This window comes from Oryx dammah, unplaced genomic scaffold (genome assembly GCF_014754425.2).
Source record: "Oryx dammah isolate SB20612 unplaced genomic scaffold, SCBI_Odam_1.1 HiC_scaffold_13, whole genome shotgun sequence".
Lineage (NCBI taxonomy): Eukaryota > Metazoa > Chordata > Mammalia > Artiodactyla > Bovidae > Oryx > Oryx dammah.
In genome coordinates this window covers 20,331,570-20,339,851 of record NW_024070197.1, presented here as the reverse complement: position 1 = coordinate 20,339,851, position 8,282 = coordinate 20,331,570, and positions in this window count along the sequence as shown.

Genomic DNA, 8,282 nt, shown 5'->3' with positions numbered 1-8,282 from the left:
AGAAATTATTATCAAAAGACAACTAGGATATTCTCCAATGTCTGGAAATTATCCCACACACTTGGAAATAATTTATGGGTCAAAGAAGAAATGATAATGGGAAATTAGAAAACATTTCTAACTGAACAGTAATAAAAACAATATATATCAATCATGTGGGATACAACCAAGGTAGTTGTTAGAAGGAAACTTATAGGTTTAAATGCTTATGCTAGAAAAGAAGAATTCTTTAACACCCATAATTTAAGCTTCTACCTTAAAAAGCTGAGAAAATAACAGCAAATTAAAACCAAAATAACTAGAAGGAAAGAAATAATGAAGATAACAGAAGTCAATAAAATGGAAAACAAACAATAGATAAAATTAACAAAACCCAATCTAGTTCTTTGTAAAAGATTAATAAAACTAATAATCCTCTAGCAAGACTGATAGAGGGAAAAAAGAAAGAAGACTCAAATTATAGGGAAAACATCACTACAGAGCCTACAAACGTTAAAAGTTTGTTAACAGGATATTATGAATAAGTTAATGCCAATACATTCCACAACTTAGATCACATTTCTTTAAAAAACAAACAAACAAACAAACAGGGAAATTGATAGAAGAAATACAAAATCTCAGAAGTTCTACTGTATGCATATAAAGTTTACAGAAGAGAAACTTATTAAATGGGGATCAAATTCACTAACACTTGCTAAAGTAAGATGTGATCACAGAAAAAGACTTCAGGGAATTGTTGCAGCATGCTTGTGCTCACTCCTTTCAATCATATGTGACTCTTGAGACTCCATGTTCTGTTCATGGGATTAGTCAGGCAAGAATACTGGAGTAGGTTGCCATGCCCTTCTCCAGGGAATCTTCCCAACCCAGGGACTGAGCCTACATCTCCTGAGTCTCCTGCAATGCAGGTGGATTCTTTACTGCTGAGCCACCAGGGCAGCCCAGGAAACTGTTGACTCTACCTAATTTTTACTTGCTTCAAGAAAGGATTTGTGGAGATTAGGAATGACATATTTACAGATCTATGTATAAAATAGATAACTAATGAGAACCAGATGTACAAGCTGGGTTTAGAAAAAGCAGAGGAACCAGAGATCAAATTGCTGACATCTGTTGGATCACAGAGAAAGCAAGGGAATTTCAGAAAAATATTTACTTCTCTTCACTGACTGTGCCAAAGCCTTTGACTGTGTGGATCACAACAAACTGTGGAGAATTCTTAAACAGATAGGAATACCAGACCACCTTACCTGCCTCCTGAGAAATCTGAACACAGGTCAAGAAGCAACAGTTAGAACCTTACATGGAACAACTGACTAGTTCAAAATTTTGAAAGGAGTACAACAAGGCTGTATATTGTCATCCTGCTGATTTAACTTACATGCAGCGTATACCACACAAAATGCCAGGCTGGATAAACCACAAGCTGGAATCAAGATTGCCAGGAGAAATATCAACAGCCTTAGGTATGCAGATGATACCACTTTAAAAGCAGAAAGAGAGGAGGAACTAAAAAAGAGCTTTTTGATGAGGATGAATGAGGAAAGAAAAAATGCTGGCTTAAAACTCAACATTCAAAAAACTAAGATCATGGCATCTGGTGCCACCATTTCATGGATAATAGAAAGGGGAAAGTAGAAGCAGTGACAGATTTTATTTGGGGGGGCTCCAAAATCACTGCAGGATGGCAACTGCAGCCCTGAAATTAAAAGACACTTGCTCCTTGGAAGGGAAGCTATGACAAACCTAGACAGTGTATTAAAAAGCAGAGGCATCATTCTGCTGACAAAGATTCATATAATCAAAGCTACGGTTTTTCCAGTAGTCATGTATGTATGTGAGAGTGGGACCATAAAGAAGGCTGAGCACCCAGAATTGATGCTTTTGAACTGCAGTGCTGGAGAGGACTCTGGAGGGTTCCTTTGATGGCAAGATCAAACCAGTCAATCCTAAAGGAAATCAACCCTGATTATTCATTGGAAGGACTGATACTGAAACTGAAGCTCCAATACTTTGGCCACCTAATCCAAAGAGCTGACTTATTAGAAAAGACCCTGATGCTGGGAAACATTGAAGGCAAAAGGAGACGAGGGCAGCAGAGGATGAGATGGTTAGATAGCATGACCAACTCCATGGACACGAATTTGAGCAAACTCCAGGAGATAGTGAAGAACAGGGAAGCCTGGCATGCTACAGTCCATGGGGTTGCAAATAGTTGGACATGACTTGGTGACTGAACAACATATGAGAACCTACTGTATAGCACAGGGAACTCTACTCAATGCTTTGCTGTTGCTGCTAAGTTGCTTCAGTCGTGTCCGACTCTGTGCGACCCCATAGACGGCAACTCACCAGGCTCTGGGATTCTCCAGGCAAGGACACTGGAGTGGGTTGCCATTTCCTTCTCCAATGCATGAAAGTGAAAAGTGAAAGTGAGGTTGCTCAGTCGTGTCTGACTGTTCGTGACCCCAGGGACTGCAGCCTACCAGGCTCCTCTGTCCACGGGATTTTCCAGGCAAGAGTACTGGAGTGGGGTGCCATTGCCTCTCCCAACTCAATGCTCTGTGATGGCCTAAATAGGAAGAAAACCCAAAAAAGGGGGGATATACATATACATATAGCTGATTCACTTTGCTGTACAGCAGAAACTAACATAACATTGTAAAACAACTGTAATCCAATAAAAATTTTTAAAGGAAAGAAAGAAAGGATTTACAAGGCTGCTGCAAGGAGTGTGTTTAGTGGACAGCTTTCAACCCAAGTCCATGCTCATAAGTCCATGCTTTTCCTGGGTAGCCGAGACCAGTGACGGTACGGCAGGAGTCCCAAGGCCTGACAGTTTCTGTCTGATGTGGGTCTATTCTAAAAAGTAATCTTTGCTCCAGGCCTCCTGTTAAACTGACTTGAGACTTGGTCAGATCTGCAAATTCTACTTGCTCCATCCTGCTTCCACTCCCTTTTACCTTTCACAGGAATTACCTCCAATAAACCTCTTTCGCTCCTGACTCAATATCTATTTCTGAGAGGGATGAAGTGACACACACGCTGAGCTTAGAACTCCTAAGATGCAGCTCCTCCAAAGTATCTAAAATGACTGACCCAGGCATTTGTCTTTCTTTTTGCATCATTCAGGAAATGGATTTGACTGCTAGTTAAGAGAGACTTAAAATAACTCTGACACAAGTAAGATAATTGACAGGCCAAGTTGGTAAAGTGGCTCCACGGTGTCATGAAAGTCCCAGCCTTCTAGGCATTCCTGCCAATCCAGTGAATGAAACAATCTTGGACTGGCTAGACCAGGCAAGTGGCCACTCAATGACCCTAGATGATGGTACATGAAACAGAATTATTTAGTCATGCCTCTTCCAAAAAATTGTGAAACATAACAAAAGGTAATTGTTTTAAATTACTGAATTTTAGAGTGGTTTGTTATATAGCAATAGATAGCCAGAGCACATCTCCTAACTGCTGCTGCTGTTGCTGTCGCTTCAGTTGTGTCCGACTCTGTGAGACCCCATAGACGGCAACCCACCAGGCTCTGGGATTTGGAGTGGGCTGCCATTTCCTTCTCCAGTGCATGAAAGTGAAAAGTGAAAGTGAAGTCGCTCAGTTGTGTTCAACTCTTAGCGACCCCATGGACTGTAGCCTACCAGGCTCCTCCGCCCATGGGATTTTCCAAGCAAGAGTACTGGAGTGGGTTGCCATTGCCTTCTCTGAATCGCCTAACTAATAGAGGGGAAAAAATTACCATAAAATCTTATATGTAATACCTTGATACAGTAGCATCTGGAAATTATTACTCTCTTGCTTTAACACGCTGCCTGGTTTTTTTCTTTTAAAGAAGTCTTCATACTCATACAAGTTTGTATCTAGCTTTTTATCTTAAATATTCTCTTATGTGTAACTGATTCACTTTACTGTATACCTGAAACTAACAGGTTAGTTTTGCAAATCAACTATATGGAATTATATATATATATATATATATATATATTCTCTTATACACCTGTGCCCATTTGCCATGTAACTTTAGAGTCATAAAATGAGGATATACTTTTTATTATGATACAATTCACATACCATAAAATTCACTTTTTCAAGTGTATAAGTTAGAATCTTCATAATGTAGTGCAACTACCACCACTGTCTAATAATTCCAGACATTTTCATCACCCCAAAGAGAAACTATTAGCAGTCAATCCCCAATTCCTAGACCCCAGCCATAACCCCCAGGCCCTGGCAACCACTAATGCATTAATCTATTTCATGTCTCTATGGGTTTTCCTACTCTGAACATTTCATATCAATGGAATCATATGATATGTAGCTTTTGCATCTGATTTCTTTCATTTAGCATAACAGTTTCAACGTTCACCCATGTTGTAGCATGTACCATACTTCATTCCTTTTTATGGCTATAATATCCTATTGAATGGGTATATATATTTTGTTTACCCACTTATTAGTTAATAGACATTTAGGTTGTTTTCACTCTATTATAAATAACACTGCTATAAACATCTACATATAAGTTTTTTGTGGGATAGGTATTTTCAATTATCATGGTTATATACCCAGGATTGGAACAGTGGCATCATATGGTAACTTTCTGTTCAACTTTTTGAGGCACTGTCAAATTTTCCCAAACAGGATGCACTACTTAACATTCCCACCAGCACTGTATGAGGGGTCTAATTTTTCCACAACCTCACTAACATTTGTTCTTGTCTACCTTTATAATCACTAGCCATCCTAGAAGGTATGAATTGGCATCTCATTGCAGCTTTGATTTGCATTTCCCTAAAAGTTATGACCAACCTAGATAGCATATTCAAAAGCAGAGACATTACTTTGCCGACTAAGGTCTGTCTAGTCAAGGCTATGGTTTTTCCTGTGGTCATGTATGGATGTGAGAGTTGGACTGTGAAGAAAGCTGAGCACCGAAGAATTGATGCTTTTGAACTGTGGTGTTGGGGAAGACTCTTGAGAGTCCCTTGGACTGCAAGGAGATCCAACCAGTCCATTCTGAAGGAGATCAACCCTGAGATTTCTTTGGAAAGAATGATGCTGAGGCTGAAACTCCAGTATTTTGGCCACCTCATGCAAAGAGCTGACTCATTGGAAAAGACTCTGATGCTGGGAGGGATTGGGGGCAGGAGGAGAAGGGGATGACAGAGGATGAGATGGCTGGATGGCATCACTGACTCGATGGAAGTGAGTCTGAGTGAACTCCGGGAGTTGGTGATAGACAGGGAGGCCTGGCGTGCTGCGATTCATGGGGTCGCAAAGAGTCGGACACGACTGAGCGACTGAACTGAACTGAACTGAAAGATCAATGATGTTAAACATCTTTTTCTGTGCTTTTTTTTTTTTTGGCCATTTGTATATCTTCTTTGGAGAAATGTCTATACAAATCCTTTACACATTTTTTAAAATTTACTTTTTATTGAAGTATAGTTCATTTACAATGTTTTGCTAATTTCAGCTATATAGCAAAGTAATACATACATATGTATACATTCTTTTTTAATATTGTATTCCATGATAGTTTACAAATTTTAATCTGGAAATTTGTTTTTCAACTGAATGTGTTATAATTTCTGTTACTTGTAAGAGTTGTTTACATATTCTTTACATATCCTGAATCTCTTATCAGATCTATGATTTGCAAATAGTCTCTCCCATTCTGTGAGCTGTCTCTTCACTTTCTTGATAATGTCCTTTAAAGCACAAAAGTTAATTTTTATGAAATCTAATTTACCTATTTTTCTTTAATTGTTTGAGCTTTTTGTGGCATAGCCAAGAAATCACTGCCTAATCCAGGTCAAGAAGATTTACTCCAATGTTTTCTTCTATGACAGTTGTCTTCAACCTTTTTGGCACCATGGATCAGTTCCTGGAAGACAACTTTTCATAGACCAGGGTCGGGGGAAGAGATGGTTTGGGGATGGTTCAAGTGCGTTACATTTATTGTGCTCTCATTTCCAATCTAATGCTGCCACTGATCTGACAGGATGTACCCGTCCACAACCCAGAGGTTGGGGACCCCTGTTCTAAGAATTTTATAGTTTTAGCTCTTACATTTAGGTCTTTGATTTATTCTAATTTTTACATATACTGTGAAAGTGATTTTGAGTCTTGTTTGTCACATGGAGTTGGAATAAAGGGGCTTTTGTATCAAACAGGAGACAAAGGAATGCTTAGAGGTGGGAGAGTGACACGTATGTTCTGAGAAGCACTGAATTCAGCACGGCCAGAGCCTAAGGCACACAGAGAATATGTTGGGAGGTGCAACGAATAACCACGGGCACACCCAAAGACAGTGAGGTGCAGGAACCTTGTTTCTCCCATATTTTCCATTACCCAATCCCCAGCATCACAAAGCAAACACAAATATAAGTTAAAAAAACAGTGTGCCACCTAGAAACATAACTTTGGACAAGCCTCCCATGCTTTTCATCTCCTCTTCCAACCTGACTGCCTCTCCAATGCAGAAATTCTAGACTTTCTATCGTTGAAAACATTCAATGGAGAGGTAGTTATTTATCTGTTTATTTTTTCCCCATAGGCCAGTAGACATAATTGATAGCTCTTAAGCAGGGGAGCGACATGGGACTTGGGTTTTCAGAAACAATGGTAGTGAAAGGTGCCACTTTCTCAGTCTTTTTCTAGTACCTAAGTATTCACATGCGTAATACACTATGGGCTATCACACTGATCAGCTGCACTTATACACAGTTCCTGGTGCCCTAGGGTGCAGGAAGCCATGAATTGCAAACATAAAATAGAATCAGCAAGATTGGTGATTGACTGGCTACAGTCAGATAAGGATTCTGATTTCAAGACTGGACACCTGAGTGAGTCCTGGGGCCGGTGATATGGACAGAGAGCATGGATAAAGGGCAGGTTTATTTGGGGGAGTGGAGTAGATGCATATATTTTTGAACATGTTGAGCTAGAAGTGCCTGAGGGACACCCAAGCAACTGTGTCCAGTAAGTAGGTACGAGTGTGACCCTGGAGAAGGCAATGGCACCCCACTCCAGTACTCTTGCCTGGGAAATCCCATGGATGGAGGAGCCTGGTGGGCTGCAGTCCATGGGGTCGCTAAGAGTCGGACACGACTGAGCAACTTCACTTTCACTTTTCACTTTCCTGCATTGGAGAAGGAAATGGCAGCCCACTCCAGTGTTCTTGCCTGGAGAATCCCAGGGACGGGGGAGCCTGGCGGGCTGCCGTCTATGGGGTCGCACAGGGTCGGACACGACTAAAGCGACTTAGCAGCAGCAGCAGCAGCAGTGTGACCCTGGAAGTCAAGAGATCTGGAATGAAGATGTAAATTTGGGAATTAGTTACTATATGAAAAAGGATGAGATCACTCAGGAAATATGGAAGATAATCTAGGTCCCAGGCCTGGAAGCGGGAGGAAATAAGAGTTCAGCTCCTTGGGAGGAATCTTGTACTGAAGCAGGTATTTCAGTCTTCCTTTGAAGCTACTGTGAACCAGACCCAACACAGCTGTTAGTCTTCTGTACCGCTTCCCTCTCTGGTCCTTGCCAGACTTCTCACCACTTGTTCACTCAGCTCACCACACGTTCGACCTACGCTCTGCCGTCATCCACCTTCATCCAACTTACTGAAAAGCTGCTCAGTTCCAGGCTCTGTTCTAGGTTCTGATCATATAGTAGTGACCAGAGTAACATCCCTATCTCAAAATGTTTAGATTTTAGTGAAGGGGATAGAGAGACCCAATTAAACATACTAGAGAGAGGTGGGACTCGCCTGGTGGCTCAGCCGTAAAGAACCCACCTGCAATGCAGGAGACATGGGTTCAATCTCCGGGTCAGGAAGATCCTTTGAAGAAGAAAATGGCGACTCCATTATTCTTGCCTGGGAAATTTCATGGACAGAGGGGCCTGGTGAGCTATAGTTCACAGGGACACAAAAGATCAGACACACTGAGCGACTAAACAATTAGAGGAAGATAAACACTATGAATAAAAAGAAAGCAGAGCAAGGGTATGCAGAGTGATTCAGGTGGTATCACAATAAACAGGACAATAGTCATCTGCAGAAGCAACATCTGAGTAGAGATCTGAATAAAGTGGGCAAGTTTGAGGTGAAAAGGGGATGGCTAGAACAGAATGGTGAAGCAAGGAAACAAGGGACTAAATCATGTATGTCTCTATAGGGCAAAGTAAGGAGTCTAGCTAGCTTTCATTCTGTGTGACATGAGTTCACTGGGGAGAGGAGTATTGCGTAGAGGAGGGATACAATCTAACTT